We start from the raw sequence: 23,019 nt of genomic DNA on the forward strand, positions 1-23,019 counted from the left end.
TCTCACGGAATTTAGTGACAAGGTTGGCTTTGAACTGTTTTCCTCAGACCTCAGCCTCCTGAGTAGTTAGGGTTATAGGCATGAGCATGGGCTCCTTGTTCATATTTTTCTTTTTCTGTAAATGTTCCCTTTCATTGAAGAAACTCATAGGAAAATCAGAAACATTATTTTTCCCTTTTGAAATGACCCCATGACTCTCATTTAATATATGCAACACAAAGAATTTTGTTTCCTAAAGAAACATTCATGTATGTCTTGGAGATAAGTTTAGATTCCATCCTCCCCATGTGTGTTTTGCTTCTTTTAAGGTATAAGGGAGTTTCATGAGATATGCATAGGTTCTGATAACTCCTCAATCATTCTGAAGTTCAAGCTGAGGGATACCTGACCAACTCCTTTAACTGGTTCTTGAATTTTTCTCTCTGCCATATTAATTTCTCTAACAGATCTTTAAGACATTCAGTAGGGTTTTTAATTTTCAGAGTATGAAACTAAACCTGTATTTGATATGACACTTCCAACTAGTCCACTTGCTTTCCTACATAAGAAAAACTTTCATAGTGTTTGGCTTTTGCCCAAACACTATAAAAAGCCATACAGTGGAGAAGAGGCTGCTAGCAGGTGATATTTTGCCTAATTTACCTAAGCTTCCAGTTGTTGGGGGTTTCTGAGGTTAGACAGCACCATCTTTCAAGATATAATTGCTTGATTTTTGAACAGATTAAAAGAAACAACTGTTATTCACCTATACTGTAGGCCTAGTGACAGAGTTTAGAAGACAGTCGTACACAGGACATATTGAAAAACTGTACCCAAGAAATGTGTACTGTCTACTTATCTAGCACTTGATTCATGCTTAGAGTCAATTGGTAAAAAAACAAATCAATGATAATAATCTATGCAGAAAAACCAGTAAGACAGTACAAGGAAGTAGGATACCTCAAGTTCCAGGTAAAATATGACGGTGAATGAAAGAGACAAAGGCTATTATATCTGGATTTTCAACAATGACCCAGGAAAGACAGCTATCTGATAAGCCCAAGATGAATTTAGAATTCTCTTGTCAGGTTGGCATAATTGTATACATAGTTAGATGGACCCGCATAAGCCATTTACATTTTTATACTTGTTTGCTAAAAACTGCTGTTCTCGTGACTAATCTACCACAGTGCACTTGCCCCGGGGCCCCAGGCACTCCCGGATCTGGAGCATGAGTTACAAGGTCGGACTTGCGGGGGGCCAGCGAACTAGGCACAAGCCTGTTAGCCTGTCTGAGCCTGGCCCCTTGTCGGGTCTTTTTCCACTGACCCCATGTTGGGTCTTTCCCTTCACCCATTAGCCAATCAGTTCAAAGCACGACAGCTTGCTAAACCGACCAATGATTAACCACGACCCTCTTCCCGCTTTGTATTGCACCAATCATTTAATGGAATCATGGTATGAATTTCTCCCATGGTGTATTGATTTGTTGCCAATGCTTGCAGGGACCTTCCCCCTACCAAAGAATGTATTAAAGGTGCTGTAATTTTGTGCTCGTGGCCTCTGGTCTGCACTCGACTATCAGTGCGCAGAGACCCGCGCTCAAGCTCGTCAATAAACAACTCATTGCAATTTGCATTGATCTTCGGTCTCTGGTGATCTTTCCAGGGGGCTTCAAATTTCTGGGCATTATAATACATTTTTCTGTAGGCTGCCAAAGTACTCTTTGGTTAGAGCAAAATGATGAGTCAGGCTCAGTTTAAGGTGCAGATGAACTTGGATGAAAAAGCTGAATATGAAGTATTGACGTTCAGAGATTGAGGTGAGATGAAACAAAAAACAAATAATAAAAAACACCAGGATAGAGGTGTTTGCTGGGTTTCAGGATTCTTGGTTGAAAGCAAGAAGTCAGTCTTCTCTCTGCCCCAAGGGAAGGCCTTTATGCACTGGGATATAGTGTGCACCCGATATTAGCAGGCACAAGTATGTTTTACTTACAAAACTTCTCATCTTCATGGCCACTCTCTCATTAAACAATGGGCAGCCTGGCATTCTCTTTTTGCTGGGTTTTGTTTTCCCCAGTATTGAAGGGAAAACATCCATTCACACACTGGAGGGAAGGCTAGATTGTTTCCACAGCTGGGTCTCAGTAAAGAAGGACATAATACCATCAGCATGGTGACTTTACATAACACAAAGATCCTATGGAGCTCTATTTTCCTAAACTTCCCAGTATTTTACAAAGTTTAATGAAATGCATACAACACACACACACACACACACACAAACACACACACACACACACACACACACCAATGATATAACCTCTAACAACTAAATACAACTCACTTATCCAATCTGCAAATTTTATGCATTACATTTTAGACCTACTTCAACGGGTCATTCAGAATACCTACAAATTAGATCTAATAACTGTATGGCTTTAAAAAAGAACAACTCTGAACATTGTGTTTTCACTTGGCTTTCTTGATGAAAGCTGGTACTTTACCACTTGAGCCACACCTATAGTTTGGTATTCTGTTGTTTAATTGCAGAAAGAGTTCTACAGACTTTTCTGCACTGTATAGATTTGAATTATGATCCTCCAGGTCTCAGTCTTAGCTAGTATTATACACATGAGCCAGTGGTACCTGGGTCAAATGAATAAGTGCTTTTTTGGAAAATCTCTGGTTCACTTTATTAAAAGTTCAGTAAATTTAGAAAGTACATTAGAAATCCTTAGCCTATGAGTTATTTAAAAAAAAAATCTGAGTTGAGGTTGCTTCCCTTTTCTGTTTCATGTTTTATTTCTTAAATAAAAGCAAAGTGATCATGTTCAATAAGTCAGCCATAGATTCATGTCCCTGACAATCTGTATCAGCTCCAATTAGTTTTCTTTCTGTTTGTTAATCAAAGTGGCAACAAATTGCTCATCAGTCTCAAACTTTGAAGTGCTCCAAGTTTGCACTGTAAGGAAGAATTTATAGTCTTAAAAACTCTAACTACTGCTTGTTAGTACTTGTTTCTTCAAAATCTAGACTTCAACTGGCACATCTTCTCCACCAAAGAAGCTCCAGGAAGGTCCTGCAGCGTGTCTACAAACTGCCTGCAGTACCCAACGACATTTGGTACCACCATGGGCTCCTTGCCTGTTGACAGGGAGAGAAAAAATACACTCCAGGTTTAGTGTTCTCTTTCTCAACTTACTCTGTTGCTTTGAAATTCTATACTGGTGGTCACTGTTTTAATCATATTGCCATTCTCAAAAATTTACATCATTTGGATGAGCTCACAAGGAAAACAATAATCAAACACATTTACCATTCAAATGTTTCTTAGACATTTTTGACCAACTTGTCCATGCCCTTCTTTGGGGATGAGGTTGATAAAATCCTAAGAAAACTCACAAGATTTTCAGTCCCTTATAACATATTTTCCAGTTAAACAGAGAAAGAAACGTGAACTGAGGTGTTGTTGATGTAAAAGAGACTATGCAGATATAATTAGCCTCAAAAACCACTGGCCTTCAGGTTGGGCAATATCTAGGCATCATTCAGGTAAGCCCTTGCATATGTACATAAGCTAGAGAGACATAAAATGTCATAAAGAAATAATATGGAAAGCCTCTCATGCTTAGCTAGGAATATGCTTGATCTTTAAAAATGAAGGGACTTCCAGTTAACAGCAAGCAACAAAATGGGGATTGATTTCAGTTCTACAACCACAGAAAAGTGAATTTTGACCCTTGTAGTGGACAATGAACTTCAGATGAAGTGCCTGTAGGTCAACAAGCTAGACGTACTATGCTTAGGCTTTGAATCAATATAACTTTCAGCTAACAGTATAACAAAGTACTGAGTTTTTTGTACCTTTTACTGAGCAATAGAAAATTTTTCAACTGTTGATTCTATATATACATTTGTCATATAGCTCCTATAGTTGGTTCTCCAATTTACTTCTTAAAGCTATTTCCAGAAATCTGAACCCAGAAGTGCATTCATGGATGAAGTAGGATAGTAGGGAAAGGATCATATGTGAATCATATGTGAATTCTCATCTAAATCTACAATTATCATATAAAGCCTAATAAAATCCATGAAGATTTTACTTTTAAAGTAAGAAATCATGACATCATTTAGTATGAATATACAAAACAAAAAAATATTTATTAAATATAAAAAAATTTGTGTACATATTTGAAATGAGGAGACTACAAGTAATATAAAAATTTCTTAGTAAGCATTTCAGGATGGACTCCAAATGTCCATAACTATATTAACTGAAATATGGTAGATTAATGGGAGTATTCAAGTTGTATAATTGCTTTGAAAGGCTAACTCACATGGCAAGAAAATAAACATGAAGAAATGATTACTCAGAAGGAGGGGTGAGAGTCACAAGTGAAGAGGATAAGCAAATGAAGAGAGGAGAGGAAGAGAATGAAGGAATACAATGCAATGCCTATCCTACCAAATGAATAAAATTAAGGGAAGGAGTGGAGTAAAAGGGGATATGATGAAAGGATTGACATTGATCAAGATGCATTGGATTCATAAAATGCCTTTGTACAAATACTTATAAGATAAAAACATTAAAAGGATTGCTTTGACAAATTCCTTTGTGTGTGTACGCATAATATATTTATTTGAGATTTTGCTTGACGGTATAGGGTATGAACGCAGGACATTATACTTACTAGTCAACTGCTTTACCCCCTGAGCCATGACATATCTTAGAAAATGTTAAGATGTTTTCTTTCCTAACACATGTACAATTTTTGCATACATATATAAATGTATATAAATATAACTGATTACATTTGCTACACATAAATGCATGTGTATTAATTTAATATATATATATTTATTTACTATATATTTACTTTAGCCACAGAGAATTCAGCAATACTTTAATTCACTTATCACCTCTTGTTAAATCTACTCAACTCAACAGGACATGTTTTAGAGACCAATGTAGATGAGAGACAAAGTAGAGGAGAGCTGATATTATCAAGAATTAAGACAATAATGAGTTAGCATATAACTTTGTACTTTCACTAGAAGTGAAAGTAAATAATGTCCATGGAGACAAGTGATATTCCCTTCTAGCAAACAGAAAAGAAATGTCTCTCTCACCAGTACATTAGGGTAGTAAAAAAAAATAGGGAGAAAAATGTCAGCAGAAATACAACACATTTACCCATCGATTAAGTAGCATTGGACACCTATGAACACATTAAAGATGATCCAGAATAAGTTTGAGAGAGAAAAAGTGTGGACAAATATGATAACTGCTCACAAACGTTTGAACATTTAAGCTGATATTGAATTTTAGATCATTACCAGCTAGAGCTAAAAGCTAACAGGAATCTACAAAGAGTCAATTTCAGCCTAATCTTATATAGAAGTCTGGGGATCTGGGGAATATTTGGGTATTTGAGGTAGATTCATTCAGTCAGAATAAATTCATGATCTAGGTCACATTTAAGTGTTCATATTGTTTAGGTCTTTAATATTGTGAAATCTCTAATAACTTTATACTTTATACTTTCCTAAAAGTTTCTATTAAAAAATTTAAATAATTATTCATTTTTATAACAACTTTGTTTTAAAATTTTTGGAAATGAGACAAAGTTTCCCAAATGACCGAAAGATAGGCAATGACAAACCTTACGGATATGTCCTATTTCTTTGTTTAGGCTCAGCATAGTATTTCACACATTAAATATAAAATGTTACACAAAGTACAAAGAATGTTGAATGCCTATGAGATACATACGGCAGTTATTTGTGGTTCTAAGAATCATAAAAATGGCACTTGGAAGAATGTTTTTAAAAAATTCTGTGGAATTATTTTATATTCCTTACTGAATACTATAAAGGGAAACATGATTTATTTAAATTCTAATTTATTGTTGTCTTGAGAGTAGCATTTATTCTGAAAGATGAAGACAAAATTTTAAGTACACAATGAAACTTCATTATCACTAAAGGTATGTTACAAAAGCAGGGGTTCTTTTTATTTGTTCTTAAGACAGCTGATTGATTCACCCAAACAACTATGTATTTTGGACCCTGTTCAAATCACTAGAAGTACAGCACTGAAATCTCTTAGCAATGGCTATTTTAGCAAAGAAAATGTTTGGCTGAAATTCTTCAAAGACTATGACAAGTTGGAATTTCAACTTTATATTGGCAAGCAGAGCTATATATACTCTGAAGTTCAGCATGATGTAATGGTGCTTATATAGCCTGAGGCAGGTTTCCTATGGATTACATCCCTCCCTTATGTGAAATTTCTCATTCCTACAGCTAAGACATTAGTTTGAACCATAATCATCATTTAACTAGATTAATGAACAGGTCCTCACTTCTTGCTCCCCATGTAGCCTTGCAAACAGAATGAAGCTTCTGCAACTGTCATTCATTTTTTCTTACGTCATTTTACCCAATGTTTTGAAACACAATATATCCTAAAACAACACACAAGGCCCTAGATGACATTTTCAATCTCTTATAACTCACTATTTCCCGTTACATGTTTTAGTCAAACTGATCTGCTTTCTGTTCTCCAAATGTGCCATGCCTTCTCTACACCCTTGAACTTGTAGATACTGTTAACCCTGACCACAAATCCCCTTTCTACTCTTCTTTCCCCTCTCTCCCTTATCCTTATTTTTCAAGTCTGCTTTTAATTGCAAGTTCTATATCATCCCTTGACTACCTTTATATGCTACCTATAAGAGTAAATGGTTACTGTACTGGGTATATTGTATATATGTTTATTTGTTTAACATCTTATCAAGAAGAAAAATTAGTGATGTTCCAGTAAGGTAACTCAAAGAAGGTGGGCAATGGAATTCTTACAAGAATAGTATGAGGTACAGGGTTATGTAACGCTTCTTCTGGCTCAATTTGTCAAGAAACATTTGGATATCTGCTTAAATGTCACATTCTTTTCTCCATCATCTTATATCTTGCTATTTCAAGGTTTAGAATGTCCTACACAATTTCTAGAATGTATTTTTTTCCTTTGAATTTGTCACCTTTCAGGGTTTTGGACAGGTTATAGCTATATAACATGATTCAAAGGATAGTGAGAACATAATGACAAAGAACTGCAAATACTGGGAACCTCGCCAGGATTCCCCAACCAATAAGACAGGATCCACTGTTTTTCATCATCACACAACAGTCTGGCAGACCCACTTGATGGGTGTGTGAATCAAGTTGGAGCTTTTCTCTAACAAACTAACAAACTGGAAAACCAAGTACTATAGATAACTGCTGTTTCAATACAAATAGAGATCTACCACTGTACTGAAAATATCAACAATAAAACTGAAAGGTGCCTCGTGCAATCTTCAATCTATAGACATTTTTAGACAAGTGAACAACCTATCATCTATCAACTTGTGCAAAAGCCCACAAAAACTAATTACTTATATGACCTATCCTGAAGTGCAGGATATACCAAGTGGGTGATTTGTATTTTTCAGTAAAACTGTACACTATAAATAAAAAGTTGACTTGCTATGTAGTATGAGGGCATGTTAAAATGTTGGGGAGGTGTGATGTAATAATATGAGATCTCTACATTATGTTTAATAAATGACTTCCCCACAAAAAACAGACTGACCCAATTCTAAAACATTCTTGAAGGGTAAATGCTTTTTTAAAAAGAAGATATTCTAATACTTAAAAACAGAATACAAATTCTATACGAACTCACACTATTAGGATGGCCATAGAAACAACATTTGCTAGTATGAGTGGGAAAAAGGACCCCTAATGCACTATTGGTGGGGAGGTAAACTGGTACAACCAGTCTGCAAAGCAGTTTGGAGATTCCTCAAAACGGTAAACATAGTACTACAATTATGCTGCACTCCAAAAATACCACTCAACCATTTTCCAAAAGCTTACACATCAGGATACAGTAAAGCCATTTGCTCAAACCAAGATATAGACACAACCCAGAGGACAAGTGAATCAAAAGACTGTAATATAAACACACACACACACACACACACACACACACACACACACACACACACACACCAAGTGGTATTTTACTTATCCATTAGAAAGAATGATATTACATCATTTTCAAAGAAATGAATGGACCTGGAAAATGTTCTGTAGGGGGAAATATGTCAAGACCAAAGAAAACAAGGCCACATATTCTCTATCATAAGTGGTTGCTAGAATTATCAGTATACAAATAGACACACAGTTGCATGCGAGTGTGCACACATGTATTAACTGAAATATGGTACTTTCAGAGGAGAATTGAAATGGTGTAATTCCTTAGATAAACTAATTCACAGTCCAAGAGAATGAATATGAGGGAACTGGGTACTAGAAGCATGTGAAGGAGTGTCAATAGAGAGATGTAGACAAATAAGATTAGGGGAGAATACAGTCATAATATTCAATGCACATACCGTGAAAGTAAGAATATTGAGGGGAGGAATTGAGTTGGGAGGGATTGGGGAGAATGATGAAAGGGATGACATTGTGTGAAATGTATTATATTAATAAATGAATTTGTTGAATAGTAACTCCTTTGTATAAATACTTAAAGATAATAAAAATATAATTTTAAAAATATATAAATCTGACTCTATATTAAGCTCTCTTCACACAAATTGCTAATGCTTTAGCATATTTTTCAAACCCTTTTCCAGACAGCTCTCCACCTTCTTAACCACAGTTTGTTTGTGGTATATCCTCCATCACAGCCAATTTGACTTCCATTTCTGTAAGTAGACCAAGGTCATTTACCTCAGAGCCCTTGCTCATACACATTGTCTGCCTGAAACCAAAACTGGTCTCTATGCTTCTTTAGCGTCATCTGAATGATAATGCTCAAATGTTGCTTCTTTACCTGATTTTCCCATATTAACTCTTGCATATTATTAGTAATTTCACCATTCAAAATGTTCAGATTTTCCTCTTCTTTTCTTTTTTTTTAACTATTTTTTGTCTTTTCTTTTTTGGTACTAGGGATAGAATCTAGGACACCGACACTTGCTAGGCAAGTGCTTTGCCAGTTAACTACAACGAAGCCCCTTTTCTTATTCATTTGTGTGTATGCTTGTTTAATATCCTTCTTTTCCCCCTAGGATATATCCTTTATGAAGACTGAATCCTAGTTATCGAGTTCTCTCCTTAACTTGGTAATGGCTGGAATTCACCATAAATATGGGAGAGCAATATGCTGGTTAAAATGACAACGAAAAGGAAAGAAACTCCATACAGGTAGGTAGGTAGGTAGGTAGGTTAGGTAGATGGATGGATGGATGGATGGATGGATGGATGGACTCATAGACAGATGATAGATGCTTTCAATGTTAGCCCACTTTAAAAAACATTTTCTCTTTTAATCATGAAGTTAATGCCAGCTTGCTTGATTTTTTTCCCATGAGTCTTACATTCAGTTTAATTTTGTAAATGACTTGATCACTGCCTGCCTCTGCTATTCCAAGTGAGTGCTGAGCATCTTCTTAGAATTTTTCATACAATCAATAATTTTGTCTGTAAATTAAAACCAAGACCACACATTTTTTCACTGGCCTCTGTGATTCTGTTTCCACACATTTATGGGCTTAACATTTTGCATCTCGAAGGATAAAAGTCATGAATGATGATACCATAAGCTCCAGATAAGAAATGCATGCTGGAAAATTGTGTTTTTTTAGAAAAGTAATTTTCCTTCATGCAGATACAAGTTAAATTGAAAAGCAAATGTTTGGCAGGGACTTCATTTATTCTGCTAAAATGTCTACCTTCAGTAGGCAATGGTGTCTATAAATATTTACTAGCTATTTTCATCTGTAGACATGCTTTAGAGATATTCAAGGAACAGAAAACACTGGGCTTCCTTCAACTCCCAAACTCATTTTTTCATTGCTTTGTTGCTATGTCTCATCCTGTAAGTTTATAGTCATGCATGTGCCAGTTTCTATTATAACTCATTATGGTTAAAAGAAACACCATGTAATTGCATTTAATCTGACAGTAATTTAAAAGTTTATTCATGCTTAGGGCAGATCTGTTGAACATTTGCATTTTTACACTTTAATTGCTGATGTTTACCAACTGGGGTATTTTGTTTTTAGATTTTTTTTTCCCAGCCATGGGGTTTGAATTCTGGGCCTAGGAGCTGTCTCTGAGCTCTTCAGCTCAAGGTTACCACCCTACCCCTAGAGCCACAATGCCACTTCCAGTTTTCTAGTGGTTAAATGGAGATAAGAGTCTCTTGGACTTCTTAGTGCCTGGCTGGTGTGGGGCTTCCTAGCTAGTGGAACTAGCTAAGAAGTCCGAGACTCTTATCTCCATTTACCCACTAGAAAACTGTCCCTCAACTTAACAACAGTCAGAGCAAACCCTCTGCTGGGAATGATGGTTTTAACTTCAACTCAAAGCTAGAAACAATGATTCAAAGATAATACCTGGGTGTTTACTCCTTTGCTTTGTTGAGTAACTAAAAACAACAGCAGGAGATCGCTGTAGTTTGTAGACATTTGAATAATGTAGAAATGATTTAATAGTACATGATGTGCAGTTAATGAATCTGAAAAATGGAGAGTAGACATCTATATTCAGTTAGTTAAAGCAGTCCCTCTGACCAAAAGGAAAAGGAAGATTTGAAGGATGTATTAACAGCCACGTCATGAAAGCTTATCAAATATGTGAGTTACGTCAAAACTCACCTTGTACTAGTGTGTGAATATACTGTAACATATCTATGAAAAGGAATCTTATAAAATAGAATTAATATTTTGAAATTAATTCTTATTAATTGACATTAATGATCATAAACAGCTATAATCACAACTATATAGGAGGCAAAGATGGTAGGATCATGACTTGAGGCTAACCTGGAGGGAACAAAGTGAGAGATCCTGTCTCAAAAACAAAATTGATCATTTGCTGGTGCTCCTGCCTGTAATCATAGCTGCTTAAAAGGTTGAGATCAAAGAATTGAGGTTTGAAGCCCAGCAGGAAAGTCTATGAGACTCTTATCGCAAAAAAGAACAACAACAACAAAAGACTACCAACCACCCCAGGCCCCACCCCCTGCCAAAGTAGAGCTGTAGCTCAACGGATGGAATACTTGTCTTGAGCAAAAGATGTTTAGAAACAGTGCCCGGCTCTGAGTTCAAGCTCCAGGATAGTCACACAACCAAATGAGAGGAAGGAAGGAGGAAGGAAGGAAGGAAGGAAGGAAGGAAGGAAGGAAGGAAGGAAGGAAGGAAGGAAGGAAGGAAGGAAGGAAGGGAGGGAGGGAGGGAGGGAGGGAGGGAGGGAGGGAGGGAGGGAGGGAGGGAGGGGGGAGGGAAGGAAGGAAGGAAGGAAGGAAGGAAGGAAGGAAGGAAGGAAGGAAGGAAGGAAGGAAGGAAGGAAGAAAGAAAGATAGGAGTGATGATGATAAACTCCTATAATCCCAACTATGTAAGAGGTGGAGATAAGAGAATAGTGATTTGAGGCTGGCTCTAAGATAAAATTACAAGACCTAACAGAAAGTATTAGAGATGTCTCAAAAGATCTAAGGCCTTTGTTTCAGTCCTCAGTAACACATATAGTCATGTGTGTGTGCATGTGTATGCATGTGCACACGCACACACACAGAAACACACAGACACACACAAATGGAAGTAAATAAATGAAGATACTTAGAACATGGTTACTACCCAGAAGAGGCACTAGAAAAAAAAAGGAGAAAGAAGATTAAAAAAAAATATTGAGGCAACAATGATACCCTATCATTGGAGGATTTATTTATTTACTTACTCATTTTTTGATCTGTCATAGGGCTTGAACTTGGGGTCTAGATGCTATACTTGATGGTTTTATTTTTTTCCTCACTCAAAGCTAGCACTCTACTATGTTGAGCCACAATGCCACTTTTGGTTTTCTGGTAGTTAATTGGAGATAAACATCTCATGGACTTCCCTGCCCTGATTGGCTTCAAACTGTGATCCTTTGATATCCTCCTGAGTAGCTAAGATTACAGGTGTGAGCAAATAGTGCCTGGCTGAATGTATTTTTAATATTCTAAAAGTTAATGCATGTGGTTAACTTCAGTAATGTTAAATCCCCTCTGGATTTATAGTTGATAACTTTTAAGTAGATGTGAAATGATATCATCATCTTTGGAAAACTTTCTCTTGAATGTTCTAAGAAAAAAATTGAAGATCTAGACTTAGAGGTCACATTTGTAATCCTTGTTGCTTGGGAAGCAGAATTATTTATGCCCAGGAATTCTAGCCCGATCTCTGTTATACAGTGAGACTTCAAAATAGCAGCAATAAGAAGTGGGAAAGGAAGATGGGAGGAGAGGAAAGGAAGAGTAAGGGGGAAGCAGGATAGGGAGAAGAGAGGGGAGGCAGTGGAAGGGACAGGATAGACAAAGGAGGAGGAAGGGAACAGGAAGGGAATGGAAAGGTGGAGAAAAATGGATTTAAGCAAGAGATACTATTCCAAGTGTATATTCTTAACCCCTAGCGCTCAAAATTCAGGTTGCTTTCATAATTTTGAGCCAGAACTAGCATATATATATTTTTATCATAAAATAAAAATCTTTCATGTTTTAATTTTCACTGTTACTTCTCACAAATACAAAAGTAGAAAGATAAACAGCTAATAGATATTAACTTTTTCCTTTTCTCTTTTCTACATATTAGGAGAGGATTTCTGAAAATTCCTTTTTTATTGCAAGAGCAATATTTTAAATAAACTGAATATCCAAATGGAATAAAAAATCACTATATTTTGACATGGTTTCAGATACAATCAGTTAGATAAATAACAGAGGTTTAATGAGATCACACTGAACTGATTTTGTTTGTAGCTCATTTGAAGGATCAATGTGAGAAATTATATTCGTTACCTATTCTAGATACTATAACTTTATAATTTTATGTTAATTTTGTGAAGCTGTAAAGTATAAGAGTTTTAGACTTTCCTTTTCATTAACATTATTCATAAAAACTTACTGTTTATCTCCATATTTTAAAAAAAATCCTTCTTTGAGGAAAACATACTTTGAATGGCAGTCACTAGAATCTCTTCCTCACAAAGGTTAAGTCTGAGTCCCTCCGGGCTGCAAGAATATTAGACTTGGTGAGGTGAATCGTATATCACAAGTCCTCCCGTTCCTGGGTAAGGAGATATTTCATTGCGTGGGAGGAGTGAGTTCAGAATTACTTTGTGCCCTCAAATACCATATTTTATCCTTGGATACATCACTGACATCCTCTCTAGATTTCATCACATTTCTTACCAGCTTTCTTCTTCCCTTTCTTTCAAACACGCACACACACACACACACACACAAAATGAAAGGAATCACAAAGCAAAACTATTTCTTGATTTTTTTTTCTTTTACTTACTCCTAGGAAGTCTTTCTTTTCCTGAAAGCTTAGCACTTCTAAATGTAATGATATTTGATATGAATTCATTAGTTATTACCATGTTCAAAGTGACCATGTCTTATTAATTTTTGTGTCCAAGGCAACAGTATCGAGCAGACAGGCCATGCTTAGGGGAATGAATTAACAAAGAAAAGATTGGCAAGATAATGTTTATGAACAGCTCATCTCATTGTATGAGAGACATCCCCTCCCACACAGACTCACACACCAACTTCAATTCAGACCATTCCAACTTCATTGTATTTGACTGACTGTATTGAAGTCATTCATCAGTATCTTAATTAGCCATATCAAAAGCTCAATCCACTCTGGAAAATAAAGATATGTATCCAGATACAAGATTAGGGGAAAATATTACATTTTTTGTGAACAGCTCAAATAGAATTTTTGCCACTCTAAAACTATTAAAAAACAATGGTTCCACAATGTAATATTAAAAACCATTAAAGTTGTAAACTAAAATTTCCTTACATATAAGCACAACCATAGGCTTGTAACTTCCAAACTCTTATTTTGCATCTTGTTATGCATTAAAACTTCTACAATTGATGTATAAAATTCTATTTCTGAAGTTTTAAGGATGGCTATTTGAAATTGGTTTTTAATAATATATGCTGAGTTTAAGAAATTCTATACATAACTTCCCAAGTGACTTTGATTTTCCTAAAATAACTTCCAGCACTTTTTTATTCAATCAACCAATCAATACATATTTATTGACCTACTCTATTTCCAGCACACTATTAGGAGCCAACTATTCTAAATTATTTGACCTTGAGTTATTGCTTTATTTAGGGAGCAAATATATTTTAAAAATAATGGCAATACATTGCTTCATGTTTTTATTCATGATTATCTTGTAGTTTTTCTGTTTGATTAGTGTTATTATTTACATGATTTGAATTGTGCAGTTCTATGAGTTGTATTTCTTCCTCATCTATTTTTCTTACCCTTTATTTTAATCTTTAAATAGATGTGCAAAGGGGTTTCAATTCACCATGTTAGTTTGTGAGTGTAATAAATCGCCTTTCTCTTCCCATCTCTCCCAACCCTACTCACATCCTCAAGTCACTTAGTTCCATTTTCACATATGCACATGGAGTTTTGTGAGTGTATTTACCCACTCCCATTTACTATTAATCCAATACTTCTACAAGAATTCAATTTTCTCTTTGAAATCTCCAAAATTTTCTGAGTACTTAATTTGAGCTTTAGTTATATATCTATACATATGTTTAAAACATGTTTCATTTACATATTTCATATATAATATATTAAATATATGTTTATGTGTATATATGGTCCTTGATATTATTTCTTAATCCTTAAGAAAAAAAAATTATCTGGGGAAAAGAAGAGTTAGACACAACCATTTTTTCTCTCTCCATTATACAGTAATTTTGAAATTCTCCAAATTAGAAAATTTGCTAGTTTGTGCTTGCTACAATGAGAAATTAATCCTTATTTCCAGGTTACCCGTTTAAGAGTGAAGGAGGGATTTCAGTGCTCAGATGCTTGTCCCTTTGTTTCGGAGATGAAAGTGCTGAGGACACTCTGGGAGAGCAGCTGTGCTGAATATGACACCACACTCTCTGTCCTGTAGGTGGTTTTTCATAATCACTGTGTCACCCTGTGATCACAGCACTCATTCCGAATTGCTTCTCCTGAAAACAAGTCTAAACCATCCGTCTATTTAATTATTAAACTTAACTAAGCATATATATATATATACTTATATCTGTATGTGTGTATGTATGGATAGATCGATGGATAGGTGAAGATGGCAATAGCCCACAGGAATTTATCAAGGAAGGTCACCTTGACCAGACGTCCTGAGAGTCTGAAAGTTGCAAAGATCTTTAATATCATATTCCCAAACCTCCCAGTCTGGAGATAGGAAATTGAACCTAGAGATATGTCTTTCTCAGCTTCATTTCAACAAACGGTTGTTCAATACTCTTCCTATTTCTTACAAAAGTGGAACTTTCTCCAACCCAATTTTAAACTTCTCCTGAATTGTTTTTAATTTTTCCCCCTGGAAACACCTAGATGATGTGCTTTCTATCTTTTATTTCTAAGGCTCGGTCATTCTCCCCTGGTTCAGTGAGATAGCTTCTCACTGTCCTCGTGATCCTGGATCACCATAAATCACATCCTCTCACTTTGTTCTACTTTGATTTCTGGCCTGAAGAGAGAAGTACTGTAGCTACTAGACTAGGCTGTGTTGAGTCATAAAAATATCTCCTTCCAGGTAAATACATCTCTGTGCTCCCTCAATAAAACAGTTGGAGCCATAAATAATATAAGCTAGAGGTATTTGCAACACCCACATAAACTGGTGTATTATGCCATGTGCATTTCTGCTGAGTTTCTACTTTGGCTATTCATTAAACTAAGTCTTCATTAACACCTGCATGGTTAAACACAAACCACAATCGCCAAAACAGCAAGAGTAATCTTATAATGTTTCTGCACTCCTACTTTAGGTATTTTGTGCATCATTTTCTACCTCTCTACCGTTCACATAAACTTTTTAGATATCTCTAAGCAGATCCCTGAGCTCATTCTTACATTATTAAATACATTTTCATAGTTCTATTTGACTGAATTTCTTATGCTTAGTCTCATGGTATATGCTCGGTGTACGAATGAAGTCCTTCCTCAAAGCAACCTTGCCTATGAGTGTGCATTGAAATTTGATGCAGAACGCTGTTTTATTACCCATAATTGTGACTTGACCATTTACAAAAAATAATAGGGATTGGATTCTTGTTTGTCTAAAAATGCAGTTAACCATTTTGAGAAATTCAATGAAATAAACCAGACAAATAGCCTGGAGAATTTATAAATATGTAGTTAACTCTTGTTTTAGAAATAATTCATTATGTAAAAGGTAGCTACAAAAATAACAATATGTGCAGTATCTACTAGAAAGCACAAAACACTAAATTAAATTCCTAGTATCACCCAAAAAGAAAAAGAAAAGAAAAGCAGTTTTCATTGTACAGTGTAACAATCAAATGTCACCAGTAGATATATTTTATATTGATGTTTGATATTCATTTTTTAGTAATACAATCCTTTCTTAATCTGCTTCAGATGTCCACAAAACTCAATTTCCCTTAACTATTACAAATAGTTCTTGGAGTTTTGAACAGGATCTTAAAAACAAAAGATAGTTCACAGCCTTGGTATTTGATGCAATGAAATAGATGCCAGAGCCAGAGCCAAAAGTGTCCCTTATTATGCTACCAATGTCAACAGTCCATCACAAGTAAATTCAATCATAAGTCTACCTGACAGTGCACAGATCCCCCCACTAGCTAATTTTAATATTTCAAATAACAAAATTGCATTGATATTCATGCTCGATTCCATTATTTCACAAACAATGAATCCCAGGTTACAAGGACAGAATATCCCACACTGGGCTGGGGTGAATCCCAGGATAGAGCTCAGGTTTTCTGAGGCTGACCTTAGAATAATGCTCTGAAATAATGGAATAACAGCCCCAAGAGTTCCTGGAAATGAGTGGATTTGAAAAATTGGTTAATTGATTCAATAGTACATGTCATTTGCCTATCAAGCACATGGAAATTAAATACAGTTTAAGGAGCGCTTACTTGTTCCTTTGAAAGCTGAACTCAAGGGGAAAAGTATCTATTCCATTGGTAAAGATTAGGACAATTAAGTACCAACAATAAACCAGCAGAGAGACATATACATTAAAAGTAAAGCTCTTATGTCTATACAAATCATTTGCTCATTTTATAGCCATCCTTTGACTCTTTTTAGGTTGTAAGGGCTCTTTATGTTTCCCGAATGCTACTTGCTCAATGTTTCTTTTCTGACTGTTGTCAATGACACCAAGTAGTTAGATTCACAATAGAATGGTACTAACCCAGATGGTGGAAGAGGGCAACGAGAAGTTATGGATGAGTAATTATCAGGATGAAAAAGTTCTAGAGATCTGTTTGTACAATACCCTTGAAGTGGATAAAATGGCAAAGTTTCATGTTATATTTTTACCACAATTTTAAGTGCGTAACTTATAAAATTCTTATATTATAAAAATAAATTATGCTTCAAATTACCAGAAGCAGGTAAGTAAGTCATTTAACAGTACTTCTTACTATGAACCAAGTTCATAATCATCAGAGGCTTTATCTCTAAGCCATTAATAAATCCTTTTCCTTTCTGAAAATGCAGAAAACAATCATTTGTGTAAATGCAGTACAAACTTTGCTTTTATTATTTCATGCTTTAAAAAAAAAAAAGGTTCATCTGGGTGTGGTGGCTCAGGCCTGCAATTCTAGCCACCCAGGAGCCTGAAAGCTGAGGATTGTGGTTCAGCGCCATCCTGGGCACTAAAGATCCTGAGACTCTTATCTCCAATTAACCAGTAGAAAAACGGAAGTGGCACCAAGGATCAAAGGGATAGGGCAGTAATCTTGAGCTGAAGAGCTCAGGGACAGCACCCATGCCCAGAGTCCAACCCTTACGATTGCCCCCCCCCCCAAAAAAAAGAAGGTTCAGTTCTTCTTGAAGCTGCTTGAATGCAAAATAAACAATCAAAGGGTTGCTTCATTTTCTTTGCCCTACTTTGGTCAAATTTATTACTAGGATAATGTTTGGAACTAATTTTTAAACTTCAATTTACTGCTTTAAAAATAATTTTAACAATCTATACCAGTCTTGGACTTTACAAACAAATCAACTTTTAAACAAATCAACACCTTAAAGCTTGTGGGATTTTTTTTTTTTAAATGTGTGGCCTAGGGGGTCAGCTTAGCTTTAACTACTAGGAATGCGGTGAGAGCTGGACCTCTGACCTTTCCCCAAACCTGCTGAATTCACCTGCTGGGCATGCCTTACTTCTCCCCAGCACTTTGCTGATCTTTAACCACAGCATGACCACAAACAGCCCACAGGCACACAAGCACACTTCCCTGTGCAAGGCAAGGAAAGGTTTCCAAGATTGTTGGAGTGTCTGTGCTGCGATGACCCCTTCACCTATTGACTTGTCCCTCTGGACAGTGTTTGTAGAAAATCTCCAGTAGGAAGGGAGAGAGGGAGAGAGAGAAAGAGACAGACAGATAGACAGACAGACAGACAGACAGACAGACAGAGACAGAGAGACAGAGACAGACAGAGGAGAGACACAGAGACAGAGGAGAGAGACAGAGAGAGACACAGAGAGACAGAGACAGACAGAGGAGAGACACAGAGACAGAGGAGAGAGACAGAGACAGAGAGACAGAGGCAGACAGACAGACAGACAGACAGACAGACAGACAGACAGACAGACAGACAGAGGGGCAGCAGAAGCAGGCATTGAGACAGGAGCAGGGATGTCTTTCTTGGTCTAGAGTGGGGTGACCCTGAAGCGATTCTCAGGCACCGCAGGATGGAGAGGGAGGGTGAGTTCCCCAGTAGACGACAAAGGCAGAGGGAAAAAGAGAAAGAAGGCAGGACGCGCAGCGGGCAGCTCAGCCAAGGGAGATAAAAGCGGGAGGCGGAGCTGCGGGGCGGCGGGGGCGCGGCTGTCGGCGGCGGGAGCCGGCGGGAGCGCAGGCAGCGCCGCAGCCCCAGCCTGGCTGGACAGGGCTAGGACGAGTGCCGGGCTCCTTGGAGTCCCAGCTCCGGGTACTGGGCCATCTAACGGGCTGGGGTTCGGAGGAACCCACCGGAGTTTGCCCGGAGCGTGGGGAAGTTTCCTCCCGGAGCCGGATCCGCCTTAGCGGTACCTAAAGGAGCCTGGGCGCGGCCGCTGCCGGGTGCGCCCTGTGCCCGGACAGGTAACCTCACTTGGGTTGCGCGCGGGGGGGGGGGGGGGGTTGTTGGGAGGGGGGTGCAGGGATCGAGATGTTGGGGCGCCACTGGCGACATCCTGGGGAGGTGAGGGTGCGTGGTCACCTCTTCAAGCATTTTATCCTCTCTCCTGCGAGGTCCACCCACTTGCATTCACTTTAGTGGACGTGCGCAGGGAGGGGTGCGCCAGCCCGAGGGACAGGGGATCCAGAGACCTGGAGAGGGGCTCCCGCCAGGGGAACTTGTCAGCTACCCAGGCTGGATGTCTAGGGCACCCCGGACTCCAGGGATTGGAGTGTCAGATCCGCGTGGGGCACGCGGGGGGGGGGGGGGAGTTGGAAGGGGACAGTAGGGGAAAAGCAGCCTCGAGTTTCCCAGGCCGGTTGGTCAGGTGGTCCCAGCGTGATCCGAGGACAGCTGAGCTTCCCTGTGGTGGAAGCACCTTTGGGGCTCCGCAAACTCAGCCCGCGACCTTGCTGAGGCTGCGGAGGAGAGGGGAGGGGACTCGTGCGCATTGGAGACCCGGTTCCAGGGTTCTTGAGAGGGCAGTGGGGTGAGCAGGGCCATCAGAAGACACAGTGAGAAGCAGGAAGGGAGGGAATGAACAGTAAGGTGGCTGCTGCTGTCACTTTTAGCAGGCTTACCAGCTCTCCACATTTGAACGTCCCGCCTATCAGCACGTTTCTGTTGGCAAGCTAAAAGGTTATGTTTGATGCCTGTCAGGAGTTATTTCCAACTAACTTCACAGGTGCTAAGTCTAGAGCTGCGTCCTCTCTTCCTTTCCTCTGCCCCCCTCCACCACAACTCCCTCCCAGGAGCAAACTGTGCTTGAAATATTCCCAGAGTTTGGAAAGGAATAGCATGTAAATAATACATAGTGTGCGGTTAGGTGACTTCTTTTTCACCATTATACTATATGATCCACCACAGGCTGTTTAGTAAGACTCTTTTGGGGGACAGTGTGTGTGTGTGTGTGTGTGTGTGTGTGTGTGTGTGTGTGTGTGTGTGTGTGTGTGTGTTAATTACAGTATGATTAACCAATATTTATTTTCCTTCACTCCAATCCTACATATCACATTAACTTCTCTATACAAATTTTTCTTTACTATTAGTATCGCTTTCAAATGACTTGAGCTTCTTTTACTCTCACACATATACGCTAAGACACAGTGTGACCATATTTAATATTTATCTGTCTCCTTGATTCAGCGGCCTGCCACCTGTCAATTCCAGCACAGAATCATAACACCATATGCCTGTCTACCAAACAGAAGATGAAGAGAATGTTGTTGTTTTCCATGGACAAAACTACTCACTCCTGACTACCAGATTTTATTATTGCTTAACTGGTTTTTAACCATGTTCATCAAAATGAATCAGATATACAGAACAAAATTGCAATTCTCTCTAGGTGTTCAAACAAATTGCAATATCTGGGAACTTGGCTTTTGACTAGTATTCAAGGGAAAATTAAGGTATTCTCATCCAACCAGAAATATCTTGATAGAACATAGTCAATAAGAAATAGCATGCATAAAATGCTTTGAGGGAAAAAAAGAGGAATTTTTCCTTTAGTTTTTATCTCCTTTACTTCAGTAACATCGTTCAGAAAATGAGCACCTTGCATATAGATGCTGGGATGTACTAAAAACCATATTTTATGATACAGAGGCTTGGTGACAGTCCAAAAGCATAAATGTTTTAAATCATTACCAACCATCTGTTCTCTCATACTCACTTGAAATGCAGTGTTTTGTTTTCACAGGTACTTACTCATTTCATATCTGAAAAATGTGATGGCATCAGATGCTGACCCAAGTTTGACAACTTCCACGTTTGGCTTATAAGCTCCTCTTATAAGCTCTGCTTCATGTGAACTTATAAGCTCATCTTATTTACTGTTCTTTTATTTTTTAATAAGAGAGAAAATCAGCAAAGTTTTAGAGTGCTTATCTAAGGCTGGCATACAGTTTTCATATATACCTACCAGCTGATAACATTACCTCCCTTCCTTCATTGCAACAAGGGTAATATTTGATACTCTGAAGCAGTGGATTCAACAGCTCCTCAACTTCAGTCATTTGCATGGGTTTCACACTGGTATAGAGTCCATGAGAAGAATTCACAAAATAATAGACTAACGTGCCAAATTAAACAGACCTAAGAAATACATTTTATTTATTTATTTATTTATTTATTTATTTTTTATTTTTTTTTACCACATCTTCTTTTTTTTCCAGTCCTGGAGACTGAATTTAAGGCCTGAGCACTGCCCTTGGGCTTTCTTTCTTTTTTTTTCCTTTTATTTATTTCTTTTTTTAATATATTTTTTATTGTAATTAATAAAAGGGTTACATGATATTTGCCAGATAGAAGGTGCATTAATTCACTTACATTGATACCCTTTCACATGTCTTGGTACCCATTACCCTCCCCCCACCCCCCCATTCTCCCCCACCCCTGTCTTGGTTTTCCCCCCTTCCCTATCAAATTTCAAATAACCAAATACAATATTTGTATTTGGTTATAAGAAATACATTTTAATTTCCACATATATTTTGATCAGTCTAACTAAGATGAACTGTCTCTCTAAGATGCGTACTTCTATTTTTCCAGCATTGTAACTTGAACTTGAGGCCTTGTATTGTCATTTGACTTTTTCTACTCAGAGCTGTTTTTCCACCACTTGAGTTTTACTTCTATTTGCAGCTTTTTCTTAGTTAATTGGTCATCAGTGTCTTAGAGATTTTACTGCCCAGGCTGGCTTTGAATCATGTTTCCCTCATGTTATCTTAAGAGATAAGAGGATTTGAGTCTTCACCATTTAAGAATGTTTCCTATTTGGGGCTTTTGGCTTTAACAAGAACTGCATTGTTAAATATGTCATGTCTCAAAATTGTCACATAAACTCTTTAGCCAGAATTTTTTTTTTCCAGTATGGGACTTGAACTACAAGGCTGGGTGCTGTCCCCAAGAATTGTTTGCTCAAGGCTAGCTCTCTACCACTTTGAGCCACAGCCCACTTCCGGATTATAGTTGGTGAATTTGAGACAAGAGTCTCATGTACTTTCCTGCCTGGGTTGGTTTTGAACTTCAATCCTCATATCTCCACCTCCCAGATTAGCTAGGATTAAAGGCATGAGCCATGAGCACCAGTGTGGCTGAAATATCCCAAAATATTTTCATATATTTTAAGAAACCTATAGTGATGGTCTTATTTAGCCAGACATGAGTAGCTCATGTTTGGCATATTACAGATTCTGGAAGCTGAGATCTGAATATCATACTTTGAAGCCAGTTTAGGCTGGAAAGCTATGAGCTTCTTATCTCCAGTTGACCACCTAAAAGCAAGAAGTGGAGCTGTGGCTTAAGTGGTAGACACCAACTTTGAGTTCAAAAGGACATTACTTAGGCCTGAGTTTGTCTTTCTATTGGCATGCACACACACACACACACACACACACACACACACACACACACACACACACATGCACATACACACCCTACCACAGAAAAGATAGGACCTTCTTTACTGGCAGACATTGCCTTTTGTTTGAAAGTCCTAAAAGTCTTCTAACTTACAACTGCATAGCACTAACGAGAGTGAATCCAAACTATAAATATTTTTTGAAGTATAGTTCCCTTTAAAATGTTGTCTAGTATAAATCCTTATTTCTTACATAAGAATGTGTTCCATCTTATTTTTCTGTGTACTAAAAGTGAATTAGTGAGAGGAAACACTTTCCCCATGTACAATAAGCATTGAATTATTCATGTTAATGAGAGGA

General features: G+C 37.6%; 1 protein-coding gene across 1 annotated transcript in view; it reads left to right on the top strand.

Annotated features, from left to right (window-relative positions):
- Positions 1-18,799: 18,799 nt before the first annotated feature.
- The window catches only part of Chst9 (carbohydrate sulfotransferase 9), a 226,718-nt gene continuing 222,498 nt past the window's right edge, over positions 18,800-23,019 (top strand). Inside the window, exon 1 of the mRNA XM_090353297.1 lies at positions 18,800-19,218. The gene's annotated coding sequence lies outside the window, so the exon portion shown is untranslated. The remainder of the gene's footprint in view (positions 19,219-23,019) is intronic.

The sequence above is a fragment of the Megascapheus bottae genome, chromosome 19 (assembly GCF_031878675.1).
Source record: "Megascapheus bottae isolate mThoBot1 chromosome 19, mThoBot2.hap1, whole genome shotgun sequence".
NCBI lineage: Eukaryota > Metazoa > Chordata > Mammalia > Rodentia > Geomyidae > Megascapheus > Megascapheus bottae.